The 19,201-nt window shown below is 29.8% G+C and overlaps 1 protein-coding gene across 1 annotated transcript in view; it reads right to left on the reverse strand.

Annotated features, from left to right (window-relative positions):
- Window positions 1-19,201, reverse strand: part of LOC142328176 (dual specificity protein phosphatase 10-like) — a 249,020-nt gene that overhangs the window by 216,531 nt on the left and 13,288 nt on the right. The window lies entirely within an intron of this gene.

Below are 19,201 nucleotides of genomic sequence, written 5' to 3' on the forward strand. Positions count from 1 at the left end.
TTAAATACTTTACATACTTAATAAGAAAATTTTATATTATTCTCTTATAGGAAGAAACATACTTTCAAAACTTTTTTGAAAGTATATGTTTGGAGTGAAGCTTTATATGGAAGTAAAACTTGGACGATCGTAGTCCCTGAGAAGAAAAGATTAGAAGCTTTTGAAATGTGGTGCTACAGGAGAATTTTAAAAATCAGATGGGTGGATAAAGTGACAATTGAAGAGGTGTTGCGGCAAATCGATGAAGAAACAAGCATTTGGAAAAATGTAGTTAAAAGAAGAGACAAACTTATAGGCCACATATGAAGGCATTCTGGTATCATCGCTTTGATATTGGAGAGACAGGTAGATGGGGAAAATTGTCCAGGCAGGCACAAATTGCTAACCCACCGAGTTGGTCTAGTGGTGAGAACGCGTCTTCCCAAATCAGCTGATTTGGAAGCCGAGAGTTCCAGCGTTCAAGTCCTTGTAAAGCCAGTTATTTTTACACGGATTTGAATACTAGATCATGAATACCGGTGTTCTTTGGTGGTTGGGTTTCAATTAACCACACATCTCAGGAATGGTCGAACTGAGAATGTACAAGACTACACTTCATTTACACTCATACATATCATCCTCATTCATCCTCTGAAGTATTATCTAAACGGTAGTTACCGGAGGCTAAACAGAAAAAAGAGAGAGGCACAAATTGTTAGGGATATAGGATGTACGGGGTATACCAAAATGAAACGACTGGCACTAGATAGGGAATCTTGGAGAGCTGCATCAATCCAGTCAAATGACAAAAGACAAAAATAAAATTGAGAGAGATTGGTATAAAACTAAATAAGTGTCATAACCAAACACAAAAAATAACAAAAACAAAAGCAGAAAACCTCGACGTTTCGTACAAGATGTAGGAGTTTATCATGACAAACCACAAATGACCTGTTTTCTTTGTTTGGTTGTGACCTAATGAATTGCATTAGAAAATTTTCTATTAATTTGGATAATTTTCTAACTTATTTAGTTTTTTCATATTTGATAATTCGGATTGATTTTATTTTGTTATTATTTATCAAAATTATGATTATGTTTGATAATTCAGGTTTCCATTCATTTTTTATTATGAAAAATGTTCGGCTTTTCAAAAAGATAAATATTTTTTTTATTAATTAATAATTTATTCAGTAATAGCCTACACGTAGATTTATTGTTTTTCAATTTTTACTTAATTTAGAATTAAATTTTTTTTTTAATAAAGTTTTATTTTAACACATTTTATATTTTTAATCAGTTTTATACAGAGATATTACAAATGATCTTTCCAATTATAAACTTGAATAAAACTCACATAAATGAAAGTAACATCAATGAAAAGAAAAACTCGAACATTTTCAGTGATCGCTAAGGCGATAGGAGAGAGTGTGGCTCCCAACGAAGACAGATGGCTTTTTGCCTTCTGAATTTTCACGTTGTGCCTATTTTCGTGTTTGCTATCAACGTACAACGCAATTTTAGAAGGAATTTTAGTGATGATGCACACAGTGCGCTCAGTACCCGTAGATAGTATTCTGACTTTAAAGCAAGGGGATGCTTCAGTAAAGGAAAGTCAATCGACCGTCCACCATTAAGCGAGGCAACTATGGAGAGTGTATGAAAGAGTTTTGTACAAAAATTGTCAATTGGAACAGGATTAACCAAGGTATAATTTTTCAGCTGCATGGGGCACCACCCCTTTCTTTCTTTTCTTCTTCCTGTTTAGCCTCCGGTAATTACCATTCAGATAATACTTCAGAGGATATGTATGAGTGTGTAAATGAAGTGTAAGTCTTGCACAGTCTCAGTTCGATCATTTCTGAGATGTGTGGTTAACTGAAACCCAACCACCACAGAACACCGGTATCCTCCATCTAGTATTCAAATCCGTGTAAAAATAACTGACTTTATTAGGACTTAAAGGCCAGAACTCTCGACTTCTAGATCAGCTGATTTGGGAAGACGCGTTCACCACTAGACCAACCCGGTGGGTGGGGCACCACCCCATTTCCAGTTAGATGTCAAACGCGGTGGCGACTCATAGCTAAAATTAGTGGGGGTGCTTCTCCAGAAAATTTTTTTCTGGGCCTTTTCAAGGCCACGGTTAAAGTTTTCTGTAAAATAAAAGAACCGAAAAGAAGGGAATGAAATAGAATAGCTGGAAGTAGAATAATATAATTCTACACTTTATCACATTCAAGAAAATGGTACACGGGTTTTAAGCATATTGTGCTTAAACACCGTAGTCGGTTGAACCGAATAAATAATAAAATGTCAATGTAGATAATATTTTTTTTGTATTATTAGAAAATTATTTAATAAAATGTCCGCTTAAAAATACTACAGTCCAATGGTGCTTAATTTTAATTTCTATGTACACAGAAACAAATACATAATTAGTTTTTATTAATTACCTTCTCTTTCGCCCTTCCAGCCTGATTATGGACAGATTTGGCAATCAAAGAGTCCATGCTTTCCGCCATTTGCTGATTACTACTGAAAAAACAACTAAACCGTTTTCATATTCCTTCCACCAACTAAACTAGAAAAGGGAACGAACAAGGAATGTTCCATACACAAGCGGAGTAAAAAAAAAAAAAACTACCTTCCACCAGCATGCCAGGGTCGGTACTTCAGGAAAGAAAGTGCTCTCTCACCCTCGCGTGTAGCTTTCTATATACGCATGCGCACAATAGCCAAACACCACGCTGCTGGAACTGTAAAGCGCACAGTTCTATACAAAGATTTTTGTATATTTTTCATAAACTGGGGGATGACTATATTAAGCTTAAGGATTATATATTGTAAAACTGTAAAGAAATAATTAAAGAAAAAGGACTCATTATATTAAACGTTATCGATAATATCAACTGGAAATAGGGAGTGCTGTAGTTCCACATTGCCTATACGCGAGCCGCCATTGGTCAGACGTAAACTCAATACGCAACTACCAAGAAATGGATTGGGTGTGCTGGCGGTGACAATAGCGAACGTTTGCGTGGTCTACACTTTCCTCTGAACTTACATCCTGTGAATTTTTTCTCCGGGTTTTGTCAAATAATACGCGTATCGACCACCTACCATCCAGAATCTTCGTGTTCGCATCACAAAGGCCCAAAGGCCATTGCAATAATGAATCGTCCAATGTTACAACGTGTATGATAAAAATTAGACAAAACCTCATAATACTTAAACTTGGTCAATAAGCCTCTACGTAAGAGGCATTTATTGGGTAAAAAATTTCCAAGGAAGTGAGGGAAATTTCTTAATTTTTCATTTTGAACTATTCACTTACGTGGTGATTTAGAAAAAAAAAGCAAATAATGTAGAGATAGTGATAGTAAAAATATTTTCACAAAATAATTTACAAAATTTTTAAATCTACCCCGGAAATTACAAGTAAACGATTTTAGTTTTAATTTTTATTTATTTATTTTTTTTTAGTCAATTTCAGACGGATGTAGCAATACCTATTAAATAAAAGGTATCCCTGTGTGTCACGCGACATACACAGTATGTCGCGTGACACAGGGAGCTCACATTGAGAACATACGACGTAAAGTTGTAAATCAAATGTAATACAATACCTTTTGAGTTTTCCTTTCCATTGATGCCACTTTAGACTGTTATTGAATGTGAGTTAATCAAGTTTATAACCGGAAAAATGATTTGTGATAACTCTGTATAATTAATTATATAACAGATTTTTCAATTAAATATTAATAAATAATTTTTAAAAAATTCGTTCTAGCAGTAGAATATAAACGTTGCTTTATTAAAATTAATTTTATAATTTTTTCTCTTACTCTTTTCCTTTTTTCAAAATCTTCGTCGAGTACTTTTTCTGAGATTTTCACTTTTATAGATTGGATTTTTAAAGAAAAATTAGTAATTCAAATTATAAAAATAGATGTTTAACAATACTAATTATTAAAATAAAATAGATTTTGCTGCTGCTGCTACTACTACTGCAATCTGCTGGTGAATAATGAAACTATTGTTTGGGTACTTTATTTAAATTTAAATAATTATTATTTTTTTTAATTTAAATTTATTATTCTCCTAATCCAAGCATCATGCTAAAATTTTTCTTTTTTTATTAGTAGTTATACTTGCATTACGGCTTTTTATTATATATATCACAGGGAACTGTACTAAATAAAAATATCCCTAAGTGATTATTTAAAAAGGTCCGGCTCAGATTGTCAAAAAAAAAAGAAGAAAAGAAAATCATATACTTGTAATTTTCTGGGGTGCGGTTAAAAATGTTGTAAATTATTCTGTTAAATCATTTTTTACTATCTACGCGCTACATTATTTACTAGGAAAGTTTTTTCTAAACCACCTAAGTGAACAGTCGAAAGTGAAAAATTCAAAACCTTTTCCTCACCTTCTTGGAAAATTTTAACACAATAAATGGTTCTTATCTCTTATGTAGAGGCCTATTGACCAAGTATGAATTAAATTTACATATAAAAATAAGATTATACGAGTATACGTATATTATACATTATTTAACTGTGAGGGATTAAAAATTGTCATTATTGAATTATAAGGAGGTCCCGGGTTCGAATCCGGTCAGGCATGGCATTTTTCATACGCTACAAAATTCCTTTTCCATATCTCACGCACAAGCTTCAAGCTTATATTGTGATATCAAGAAAAAAATATTTGACATGGTTTCTAAACTTAAAAATATGTCTTTTTATTCTCTATTGTTATTAGTGTAATTAATTTTAATTTCGTGTCTGTATATATATGACAATTCTCGATGTTTCACATCCTAAGGAGTCCATTAAGCGCAAAGAAAGAACATTTCCCCGATATATGTACGTATGATACACTACTTTTTGCTAAATATATTTAGACTGGGTGAATAGATTTTATTCAAACTTCGTCAATAAGCCTCTACGTAAGAGGCATTTATTGCGCTAAAATTTTCCAAGGAAGTGAGGGAAATTTCTTATTTTTCATTTTGAACTATTCACTTACGTGGTGGTTTAGAAAAAAAAACTTACTTAGCAAATAATGTAGAGGTAGTGATAGTAAAAATATTTCCACAAAATAATTTATAAAATTATTAACTTTACCCCGAAAATTACAAGTAAACGATTTTAGTTTTATTTTGTATTTATTTATTTATTTTTAGACAATTTCAGACGGATGTAGCAATACATTTTAAATAATCACTTAGGGATATTTAGCACGAAAGCCTATGTTATATTTGCAAATCTGTTTGACCTTAAAGTATTCCTTGATTCAATAATTTGCAATATTTTGTGATAAATTTAAGCAAAGTTTTAAAATTACTTAAATTATATTGGTATTACAATTATTATATATACATTCTTCAGAAACATGAATCACCGTAAAGGTAAATAAAAGTCTACAAAAAATTCACCCTTCTACTAGAAATTTATCTTTGAATATGTTTGAATGTTTCGCTTTTATGGATCAGAAATTAACATTTAAATCGATAAAGAAACTATTCGATCCCTCTAATATGTTACTTTAAATTAAACGTAAAGATTTTTGAAAAGTGGTTGGGGAGTATATTTCACCTCTATTTTTAAATAATAGTTTAAATGAAAACATCTGTAAGGGAAAATATGAAACTTGTTTTTCTACGGCTGTATTATAACGTTGGAATTAGGCAGCTGAAACTTTTATTTTTTTGTTTAAGTTCCTAGACCACCGTTAGGTATTGCTTCAGAGGATGAGATGAATGATTTGTAGCAGTGTGAAAATCCCGTGCCTGATCCGGTTCGAACCCGGGACCACCGGGTGAAAGACCGAGACGCTACCGCTCGCGCCACACAAGCCGGCAGGTAACTGGAACCTGTGTCATAATGGGAGTCATTATGAAATAAATTTTTATTATGACAGAGGTGTTCAACTAATCAAAACCCTTCTCTTTTTAACCGCTGACCATTCAGAAGCTGGTATTGTTTAATATATCACCTGTTTTTTTTCTTTGATTTTAATCCGATTTAGTAGTTAGCAAGCACAGGTTTATTTGAAAGTATACCGATAACTACGTTTCTATATTACATTGTAAATCCTTTTGTTAATTGTGAGATTCTGATGAAGAAATGTCTGATCGATATAAAAGAAAAGGCAGAACTTATGACTAATAACCTATTCCCACAGAAATGTATATTTTGAAAAAAATATATATTCCGTAAACAATGAATTCTATCATTGATTTAAATCAATAACCCCAATATTTTGTCAGCCGGAGAAAAAATACGGTATGTAACTCTCTAAGGACCATTAACGCACTCTTGCGTTAACAATCTCAAGGTTCGTGTAGTAACTTACTTCGCACTCGTGCATTAATGGCTATCACTATAGGTTCGTTACATAAGTCTGACCGGCATTCGAACCCGGGACCTCCCAATGAAAGGCCGAGATGCTACCACTCGCGCCACGGATGCCGGCACATAATGTACTATTAAAATACAGATTCAGTTTCTCTGTACAGAGAAAGTATAGAAATTTCGTTGCCAGTCTCTTTTAATTATATTTATATACCTGTAAATGTTCCTAAAGCGTGTTTATATTTTCTATTTGTCAGTCATTTCTACGCTGAATTTTTTTTTCAAGTTTTCTCCCGTATTAATAGTTTTCCTTTGTGATAAATATTAAATTTACATTTTTTGTTATTAATTATTTTATTTTATTATTTGTAAAAGCAATTTTATGTTGATAATAATTGTTTCAAAAAAAAAATTCCGTCTGATCTCATTTTAACATTAAGGAATTTTAAAATGTTGGTTTTTTTTAAATTATAAATTCTTCTTTTTTTTATAACACTGAAATTTATTAATTAATTCAAGTATTTATTATCTTCATTTTTAATTGTTCTAGACATATTTTTAAAAAATTAAATCCTACGTTTAGCTGAGCATTATCATTTAATATTTAATTAATTTTTTTTTTCAAGGAGTTTAAATTACTTCTAAATTTTAATAATTAAAAGATTAAAAATTAAAAATCCTTAGCAAAGCAGGGGAATTATAATAATTAATGTAAGAAAATAGAAATGTGTAAGGATGTCTTTATACTTAACTTTATAACAAAAATATAGATCATCGGAGTAGTAGGAAGTTAATTAAATATTTTTTAAAATCTTAACATCAAAAATAGAGTAAAGGATTAAAATTAACATTAAACTAACTGAATTAATAAGGGTTCTCTAGGCGATTTATTCTACCTATTACCCGAAAGAAAGATTAGATTAAATACAGTAAGTCCTAAAAAGTTTTTTTTAACAATATTCTGTTTCAAAAATGTAACCATTAGAAAAATATTTTTTGATCAGAGGGGGTTATGAACCTTAATTCAAAATTTCAAAAAAACTATTTCCTATAAAAGTTATAAATTTAATTTAAAAACCTAAATTAAAAAAAAAATTATCTAAATAAAAATCTTACATAGGTAAAAGGCTGAATTAGGTGATGCTCGAACACCACTCGCTCATAATTCAAAATAAAAAATTATTGAGCTTTATATACAACGTAATTCTCTCGCCGAAAAGAGAAAGTGTAATCCGTTATCATCAACTAATTAAAATATTCTTCTTTTTTTTATTTATAATTTTTCTTGTAGCCAATACAAATTTTAAGGATTTGATGTTCATATTTTAATTATCAATGTTCCTTTCATTGAGAGTAATGATATTCGTAATAGACGGTTTTTGAGGTAAACAATATTCTGTATTTGACTGTATTTCAACGAGCTTAATATACTGATATGAAAAAATTCATACATGGCTCGGGGGGGAAGCAATGAGAATTCGTATCATATTCTTTAATAATCTTGGCATTGTACACTTGTTATGCCTACTGTCTTATGTTATGGAGTTTGTCTTATGTTAGGTCGTCGCCTATAATCGCTATTGTTAAAATACACAAAAAAAAACACATGTATTATGAAAAATAAAACATGCTTTTAGGAATGAACAAGAAAAAATCTGCAATTATTATAGATACATGCATTTTAAATTTAAATAGATATATTCTTAAATTAAATAACAGATAGTAGATATTTAGAGGAACTTATTCCATACTTCGTGGTGGGATAAATAATTTTTTTTTCGTAAGAGTTTTTCAATAAATCTTTAATAGCAGAAAAAAATATAAATAATAAAAAAGCGCCAGCGGTTAGTTATCGAAATAAAAATATTCAGTTATACATTATTATATTTAAAAAAAAATTCTCATCAACTTTTCTAATTGAACTACCGTGTTACCATGCGACTCAACGCATAATGACTCACGATGACATGAGTCAATAGCTGACGAAGACAGAATCTTATTTAAAGAGCGTATGTCAATTCCTGTGTGACTTAACGAACATTTACGTACGCTTAATTAATTATTAAGGCTAGGACAGACGGATATAATAAATAACTGACATAATCCATCTGTCATTTTTTTTCTTTTATAAATGCTTTAAGGTCTAAATTTGACAAGGTTACTTAACAAGCCCTTTTTTGTGTCAAATACTGTCAATATAATAAACTTCAGTTTAAAGGTCAAATACAATGTAAAAAGTCGAAAAGAAATTTAAGGAGACAAGATAATTTTTTTATTGTTAAGAGGGTATGGTATATCCTAATTTAGAAAAAGCAAATTTCAATTTTTTTATATGCTTTTAAATAGCCGCCCTTTATTCGAAATTAAAAATATTACAAAATTTTAATTTATATATATATATATATATATATATATATATATATATATATATATATATATATATATATATATATACATAATTAAATAACTGCAAAATTAGTTTTACTAACTATGTTTCTAATAAAAATAACTAAATTAGATTTTACTATAAATTCATATGTACAGAGTTTTTACGTTAATTTTTATTTGCATTAATCTGTATTATAACTTCTCTTCAGAAATTATAATACAGGACAATTACAATTACAATACGTACAAAATTGTGTGTGTGTGTGTGTGTGCGCCCGCGCGCGTGTGAGTGAGTTTTCATCCCCAGTCATTTGTCTTTTATCATCCCAGATTTCTCGAAAACGACTAAAATCACTGTTCTCGACCTATTTTTTTTTTCAATCTTTCATTTCAGATTTCATATAAAACTATTAAATTTATCCCTTAATTGAGTCCCAAAAATTTACTGTCTGGCGTATTTTTACTGAAGGTGCAAAAATCTTTCATCAGTCGACAATCGCAAACTGTATCCGAACGTATGTTTATTTGAATTTTCTTCTTTATTTTTACCAGTAGAACTTCTCCTGAAAGTTTGTTACAATATTCGTGAAACAGTCTTTAAAATAATAATAAACTAGTTTTTTGTTTCTTAAAAAAGATAAAATGAGAGGATATTTATATAATATTTTGATGTTTGTGTTGGATACTACAACTGAATGAATATTTTTAAGCGATCAATAAGAACCGTTCCAAACCAGGCTTATCAGAGAAAGTGAGAATTGAAATGATTTCCCTTTACTTTCGTCAATGAGTTACGTGTACGTTGAATGTAATCATGGCAAGCACAAGAAAGTTCAGTTGATATTAGGCCATGATATTTCTCTATTTACGAAAGGGATTGACTAGAGTGAAAATAATTATTTTAAGAACAACAGGATTGATTGTATCTTATAATAAAGACTGGGTTACATGATTAATATAAAACAGGATTCCTTTAATTTGTACGCGTAACCCGGAAAAGTTATTAGCAAGGCGCAATTTAGAGTTAGGAGTACCAAAATCAACAGCGTACAAAGTATTGTGAAGTGGCTTAGACTACGAGCGTATAAGACACAATTTTTACATGAAATCAAACCCAGTCTCAAAGTGAAAAGATCGGAGTTTGCAGCTTTAATCCTTAACAACTTGATAAAAATGATGAGTACCTAAAAAATTTAATATTTTCAGATGAAGCAACATTCTAGAGTAGAAGTATTAGATTTAAACATGAATATAGGGGAAAAGATTTTCCTGTCGATCAGATCAGGTGGAAAAGGTCCCTAAGCATGCCTAAACATACTAAAACTCGAGAGCATACTAAAAGTTATATTAACATATTTAATAAAAATAGAGAGTCTCACTACCAAACTATTTTTAAGATACCCGGGTGTATCTTGTATCGTAAAATGGCCCTCTATATCGATATAAAAGTGTCGTAAACCCGTTTTTCGATTGTAACTAGTTAAATATTTAATTTATTAAAAAATGTTACAAACAAAAGTTGTAGAACAAAAAATTTTACACAAGAAACATCTAGTAAAATTTTCATAAGATCATAAATAAATGTGACAATGATCTATTACTTACATCAAAAACAAAAAATACACGTTTTTTAACTTGATTAAATTTTTTTTAAATAATGTAATCTAAGGTTAACACTCAATAAAGTACATACTTCTGGATAACTTTGCCAAGTTTAAAATAAGAATCTATTTTTGTTAACTTTTTAAAAACATTTATTTATATTGCTATTTTCACTGTCTGTTGAGCACTGACACATTTTACAAATATTACGATCTCAAAACAGTAAAGAATTAAAATTTAAGTAAAACTGATATCACTATTTAAAGGTAAATATCTTTCCCTAACTATTGGTATTGTTTAATATTTAATTTCGTAAAATTTTAATAAGTTATGATTGGGTTTTTTGTAATAGTGAAAGTCCCAAAATACGTTTTTTTGAAATATAATGATTTTTAAATTATTATTATTTAAAAAAACAATATTTTGTTATAAAATTTATTTCATCATAAATAAATAACTTAAGAATATATTCGGATAGTTATTATTCGATTTTTGAATTGGTTTTTATTTGCAAGCCTTTGATTATAAACAAATCTGAATATACTTCGACCTGACAGAATTATACTATAATATGTTATTCCTAAACGTAGCAAATTCTTTTAAATCTACCAAAAGTTATTCTTTTAGGTATCATTTATCGATGAAATTTTTATTTCTTGCATTATCTATCGTAGATAAAATGTTATAGGTATTTGTTTATTGCACGCGTATGTTGAAACGATGCCGCCGGCTACCTTATATTTATCCGCATAGGCAGTATACACAGCAATACTGTTTATTGGGCTAGCTCGTTTATTTTTGATCAGATTGGAACGTTTCAAAATTTTTTTTGTGTAAAATTTTCCGGTCTACATTTTTGACAAGAATGATTTTTAATGTAAAATTAGTATTTAACGACCTATAGCCAAAACAATGGAAAAACATGTTTCTTAAATTTTATTTTCTTTATTAACAAATATCGGAATGGTAGCTGATTTCGAAGTCGAGTGTTCTAAGGTTAAAATAAAGGTTAAAATAAAGGCAGTTATTAGTATGGATACCGGTATTCCTTGGTAGTTCTCTTTCTTTTCCTGTTTAGCCTCCGGTAACTACCGTTTAGATAATACTTCAGAGGACGATTGAGGATGATATGTATGAGTGTAAATGAAGTGTAATCTTGTACATTCTCAGTTCGACCATTCCTGAGATGTGTGGTTAATTGAAACCCAACCACCAAACACCGGTATCCACGATATAGTATTTAAATCCGTGTAAAAATAACTGGCTTTACTAGGACTTGAACGCTGGAACTCTCGCCTTCCAAATCAGCTGATTTGGGAAGACGCGTTTACCACTAGACCAACCCGGTGGATTCTTTGGTGGTTGAGTTTCAATTAACCTCACATCTCAGGAATGGTCGAACTGAGACTGTACAAGACGCACTTCATTTACACTCACACACATCATCCTCTGAAGTAATACCTGAACGGTAATTATCGGAGGCTAAACAGGAAAAAAAAGAAAGTATGTTAAGTGAGGCATGCTTAGGAAACATTTCCACTTTTTCGGATCGACAGGAAAATCTTGCCCCTATATTCATATTTTGAATCTAATCCTCCCACTCTATTCCACATTAGTGGGTCATTAAATCAATATAATTGCAGGATTTGGGGATTGAGTCACGGCATAAATTTATCGAACATCAGCGTGACTCTCCCAAAGTCAATGTTTGATGCGGACTGATGAATGACCGTATTATGGGCTCGTTCAATTTTGTAGAAAGTAAAAAATTTAATTAAGTGTATGAAATACCAAAAAAAGCTTCAGAATTTACCCTTTCAGAATATATATTCATGTAAGTAATACTTTAAATATAATGCTGTTTAAATAATACTTGAAACCAAGGAGTTCATTTATAAAATTTATATATGTATAAAAGATGAAATAATTCTAGATACTTGTTAACAGTTGAACTCAAGACCACACGGTTCTGAAACCTATTTACTTGTACTTTAACGAAGAAGGAATGTGTTTAATAATTGAGAACGTATTAAATACTCATAGTAAGAGAATCAAATCACAAAAAAATCCGAAATTTAAAAAACAATAAATTAGTAACTTTAAAATTTAATAGGAATGATTAAGCTTCAATCTGTCGAATTTCTCTACGGAAAAACAAGCTATTACTGGACTTATATATTATACCTATCTTTTTTTTCTTTTCAAATGAAAAAATGGGTTACACAACATTTTCAACAAATAATTTTAGTGGAAATTATTAGAGTAAAAATTATATCAATAACTTTTGTTTTATTTCTGATAAATAGGACAAAATATATTTTTATTTTTTCACAATGGTTATGATTCACGATAATGTGTAATTAGCAAAAGATAAGTAACAGAAGTAACAGGGTAAGTTTTTAGGTCAGTTAAAATTTAAATATATTTATAACATTACAAATAACCCGTATATTTTATATACTGCTACATTGCGTGTACAATTGTAACCAAAAATTGCACAAAAACTTGTAACATATAATTAAAAAAATATAATAAAAAATGATGTCATCAAAATATGACATCACAGAAAAAAAAAATATATATATATATTTTTTTTTGTGTTAGTTTTATTTAGTTAGTGCGTGACAGTATGTAATATGCCAGCTGTGATTAAACAACTACCACCAACTAACTACCAGGTAAGGCATGAGTAATGCTATTATTTCAAGAAAAGGGCAGCAACTGTGTAACAATCTACTCTCCCCCTCCAACATTTATATATCTATTATAAATAAGTTATACAAACCTATTTTTACTTTCACTTATTTAAAACCACCTTCTCATCCTTTTTAAGTACATCACGTAACGTGAGTACTTATCATAAAAAACAAATACGAAAATATTCGTATTAGGTCATAAAATTAGATCACGTTTCACTTCTACAATGTTTGCAGTACTCATATAATTAGGTCTAATAAAAAAAAAAAAAACAAAAGATATCTTTAGGTTGCTTCTATATCCAGATCGTGGAACTGAGAACCCAGATAAGCCCATAACGGCAATGTTTTTAACTATTCATCCATACAATCATATCTAGCTGATTGCGTTAATACAATTATCAAATAAAACATTAAGCCAAAATCGCAAACGACAAAATAAAACAAATATGAAATATTAGTTACATTTTAAGCCTAAAAAAAATTTCATATTAACGAACAAAAAGCGTCCAAACATGTATCTTTGTGATGATAGTTTACGTTATCTAATCAACCCCCATCATTTAACCGTAACAATACGGGCAGTAATCATGGTCTTAATAGGTACAAGAATAGAAGAAACTTTATAAACAACATAATAATAATTGATTTTATATATATACAGGTGAAAATTATTTTTAAAAAACTGTTAAATGATTTTCATTTATAGCCTTATCATATAAAGATGGTTTTATTATTTTTTTAATCTTTTTTATTTTCCCGTATAGATACCACAATAGCAGACTTATAACTCCAGAAGGGAAAGTATTGTAAACGGTCCAATTTGGGTATATGCGGTTTTCACCGGATCTTTATGTTTTGACACCTAAGGAACCCAAAAACCAGAATGGAAATTTTCTGACTGTTAATGGGTATGTACGTGTGTATGTGTTCGGTGTAGGACTCTAAATCACCTTATATTTCCAGAACTACTGGACCGATTTTGACCAAACTTTGTTAAATTACTTCTATATATGAGGCATTGATGCCATTAAATTTTTAACTAAAGGTCAACGGAGTGAGCCTGTAGAGCAAGGTCACTCGTAGTATTTCGATATTTCGCCTATTAAGGTTATATTTTTCTTAGGCACATTTATTAACATTTAAAAGATAACGATATTTTTTACAAAATCGCCCCCCACTCCAAAAAATGCTCTAAACTACTGCTATGTTATGACGTCACAGGTAAGCGGTAGAATTAAATAAATGAATAATATTTAAAATATAAAAAAAACAACTCGAACTCGATCGCCCCTTGACTAGGTACCTGGTGCGTTAAGCCTTGCGGCTATAATAGCTGCCGACCGTACAGGCGAAATTTATTTTATGCAGGTTATGAAATAACATTAATTTTGTTTGTGCCGACCGTCGCCGCTAGTACCGCCACACCCACGCGTATTAAATACGGTGTGCGCGCGCGCATTAGTTAGAATCATTGAATTAAATAAACGAAAAAATATTATATTTAAATAAAATGATAAATATTTTAAATTAAGTTGTGTTTGTATGTGTGTGTAAGCCGTGCCTCAGAAACAACCCACAACTGTAGGACTTTCCCGTCACGCGGCTTTGATGTAGGACTACCCGTCACGCGACTTTGTTGTAGCACAACAAAGCTGACCACAAGGGTGGTCAGCTTTTTTTTAAAAAAAAAAAATGTAAAATTCTAGTTTTTTTTAAATAAGTGTTCTAGATTTGTAGATGAAAGACTATCAAAAATAAGAATATTATAATTGAACGATAGACTACTGAGTAGCTCCTGAAATATATGTTTATATTTAGCATCGTCATTTTAATTAAAAACGATTTAATGACATTTTGTTATTTATTCAATGAAAATTACAATTTTTGGAGGATTTATTTATTAAAAATCTTATACAAAATTTTTAACTCAGACCAATAAAAAAAAATTGAAAAATATTTTGTTCTAACGAAAACAATACCTTTTTTTGTTGAAATTTAATATTTGTGATGGATTTTGGGTAAAAGTTTTAAAGATTACAAAGTAAATAAAATCTAAAATAAATAAAAGTCTAGGCTATCATAAATATAATACATCATTATAACATTTGAAGTGCAGCAGAGCATATAATTCGTCCAGAAGCGTTGTTGTAAGCTGAAAAATATTTAGTAGTAATCAATATGGATCTTTTAAAAAAACTAAAAAGAAAGAAAAGATTTTTAAGGAAAATATACAGTCCTACAAAGTAGGGTACACTTTAATGTACATGTATTAACTTAAAATGTTATTCCAGAAATTAAAAAAAAAAAAAATACGTAATAGAAGAAATGGCTTTTATAGGCTACATTTTCAGAATGAGTGCTAATGAAATTTCCAAGAAAAGCCTTCTTTTATCTAGAAATAAAAACTGAAAGCGTACACATAAGAAAGATTCTAACAAAGTAGGAATAGAACTAAGGGATTTACAAAACCGGGAATTAATAAAAAATACAAAAAATAAAAATAAATCTCAGAAATAGAATTTCCTTCAAAGCACCAAAAAAAAAAAAATGTAATAAGAAAAATTCAGAAAAAAGAGAGATTTAAACGGTACTGCAGGAAAGCAGTACACCTTTACTGCTTTCCTGCAGTACAGGAAAGGACGAAAGGGATATTATAAATCTGATAAGGACACCTCATAACTTCCTTTTACGCCTATTAAATTACATACACACATTTTTTTTTTAAAATGAAAAGTACATCAAATTTTATTTTATTAATAACTTCTGATATTTTTTTATTGTTATTGAATTATTATCTATTGTAAATCACAGGTTTTATTAATATATAATATATTGATTTATAAATATATATATATATATTTGAAAAAAAGGAGATGAAGTCGGAATTGAACCGATGTGCCTTCCCCTTGTAAAATACAAATAATTCATTAATTAAAATTTCATTGGCTATAACTCTGGAACCAAGAAAAAGAATAAGTACCACTTATGATATATAGTTGAAAAGCTCCCAACGAGAGCTTATTATGCCAGTTAAGAAAAAGTCCAAAATCCAAATGTTTTGGATTTTGGGCTTTTTTGGACACTTTTGGTCCAGTCGATTGCAATCAAAATAAGAGGTGCACAACTAGATGTTACAACAGTCCTAAATTCAAAATTTCAACATCCTATAGCTAGTCGTTTTTGAGTTATGCGATATACATATCCACATACGTACGTACAGACGTCACGCCGAAACTAGTCAAAATGGATATTTCCGTTGAAATCTGAAAACCGAAATTTTTCGCGATCACAATACTTCCTTTTCTTTGTATAAGAAAGTAAAAAGTGTTAAATCTGGTCCGTAGTTGGCTGAAACGGAAAAATAACTGAAATAATTTTTATTTTGTTCGATTAATTAATTCATCACAGAAGCTGACAGAAAAGCTAGTACGTGGGAGTGTGGAAATTGAATTTTGTAACCTATGAAAAATACCATGCCTGATCGGAATTTGAACTAGGGACTTCCGGATGAAAGCCCGAGAGAATACTTTAGTAGGGAAATTTTTTGTTTGGAAAATGTTGACAGAAAATTAGTTCTCTAAAAAATAAATAAGAACTTTTACCTATAGGAAACACCAAGGAAATATTATAATCCATAATAACGTGTGTGGGCTTTAAAATTTGGATACTTTAGTAAAATAAAATTGAGAATGTATACCATCAAACAGATTTATTTAACTTCACCCAATCGGGTTGGTCTACTGGTGAACTCGCCATCGCAAATTAGCTAATTTTGAAGTCGAGAGTTCTAAGGTTCAAATCATAGTAAGCAATTACTTTTATACGGATTTGAACACTAGATCGTGGATACCGATCGGTGTTCTTTGGTGGTTGGGTAATCTCAGGAATGGTCGACCTAAGACTGTAAAAGACTGCACTTCATTTAGATTCATATATATATATATATATCACTCTCTGAAGTTAATACACTTACGATGGTCCCGGAGGAAACAGAAAAAGAAAGGGTTACATAACTTGATTTAAATATTCCATATGGTAATACATATCTATTATGTATGTAAAAATGACAAACAATAACAAACAAGTGTAGGTGACCTGACGTAAATTAATGAACATTTCTAAAGAAGAAATAGTCATTCTCAAGAATAAGCATCTCATGCCACACATGCAAAGGAAAATGAGAAGTTAAGTGATTTGCCACTGCCTTCTTCAAAGGTACAGGCATATCACCATGCCAAGTCCACCGAAATTTCCATGATATTCAGCTTTATAAATGATACTTTTCTGTTAATCATTCATCACAGGATTTGGCTGTATAATGAACATCATACTTTTGTAGAACCTACCCTAATTGTGTCTCTTGAATATTTTTTTTTTTTTACTCTTGAAAGATTATAGTCAAGTAATTATATTTATCAAATCATAAATACTTATCAAGTTGTTATATCTGGTAAGCAGGATATGCTAAAATTTTAACAAAATAAACATAAAACAATAAAAAAATAAATTAAGTTTAAGTTTGTAAATTACAAAAAACTAATTAAAAATAATAAAACAAAAATAATTTTTCTAAACAGGTAAAATTAATAAAAATTTGTTTAAATAACCCTCTCCCACGGAATCAAGAAAGAAACTGTTCACCGTTCGATTCCTACACGATTCTTAATACGTAATCGTATTTTTACTTTCAAAATTTCAAAAAAATTAAAAATTTGAATACTTCATAATTTTTATTTTATTTGTGAGAAACAGGGTTGAGACTTCGAAGCGAGGAGAGAAGTTTTTAAAAAACTTCGTCGGTAATGGTAGTTACCGAAGGCTAAACAGGAAAACGAAAAAAAAAAGAAAGCATCACAACTCTAGAGGTATGCTTAAGAAGTAAAATGTGGTATCAGCAAAAAATAGGGTATGAGTTTTTTTTAATTTCTCGATATTTTGTGACCAAGGACCCCAAAAAACAAAAAAAAATTGGGGGATAATAATCGTACGTAATGTACGTATGTATTGACACGAGCACGTATGTGTTGTTTGAAGCTTAATAACTTTTAACTGGATTAATCGATTTTGATGAACTTTTGTACAGAGACTAGTGTACATGGGACAATGTTTGATAAAAGTTTGGGGTCAATATTTCCACGGGTTGAAGTAGATATTTTTTGGGGAATAAATTTTCTAAACATTTTGCAAACATAACTCAACTTTATATTAAAGCTCAGTACATTCGTTCCTTCTTATCTTTCCATTTTTAAACAAAATGTGCCCCAAAATTCTCCCCTTCCCCAAAAATCGAAAAGTTATTTTTTTATGTAATGAATTTTTTTTATTTATTATTATTTTTCCACTGTGTAAGAATAAATAACCAATGCCAGGACAGTTATGACATCTTTTTAATATTATTAACCAAATCGGGATTTTTAAATCATGTTGACAAAAAAATTAATTACTTTTTAGGTTTTAGTACATTGTTATTGTTTAGATTCACTGTTTTACAAATGGCAGTACACCCAATTTCAGTTCAACATTTAATCTTATTCATTATCAGTCTGAAGATTTTATTTTTATCTCGTGCAATAATGAATGAATATTTTTATGAATTGGATCTCAAAATGTTTCCGAGAATTGTATCACTAACCTTTAACATAAACATCAATTTGATATGAGATAATCATTCTATAATAAATAATAAAATTTCAAGAAAAAAGAAAAAAAGATTTTCCTTCAAATGATCTAGATATTTAAAGAAATAAAAAAATCAACAGTTATTACGATTAGAGATAATGCAATTATTAATTAATAAAAATATAATCTTACGTAATATCGGGATTTTGTTAAATTCTAAACAATGAATAAATTACAATAACGATGTTTATACATATCTATATATAGATATTAATATTTTAACCTTCAATGAAATCACGACCTATAATTTCACGGAAAACTACAATTATTTTCTTGGAATTGTTACAACTGGTGTTTTTTACGACAGTAAACGCTATTAGATTACAAACCTAACCTAACATAACCTACCCTGTTTCGTCATAGTACGACAACACCCTCATCTGGTGTTATATTACATTTAAAATAATGATAACATAAAAATTATAATATCATTTTCAGAATTATATCACTTGATGTTGTATACTCTAAACCAATAAAGATTTATCTACCAGT

This window comes from Lycorma delicatula, chromosome 7 (genome assembly GCF_047948215.1).
Source record: "Lycorma delicatula isolate Av1 chromosome 7, ASM4794821v1, whole genome shotgun sequence".
Lineage (NCBI taxonomy): Eukaryota > Metazoa > Arthropoda > Insecta > Hemiptera > Fulgoridae > Lycorma > Lycorma delicatula.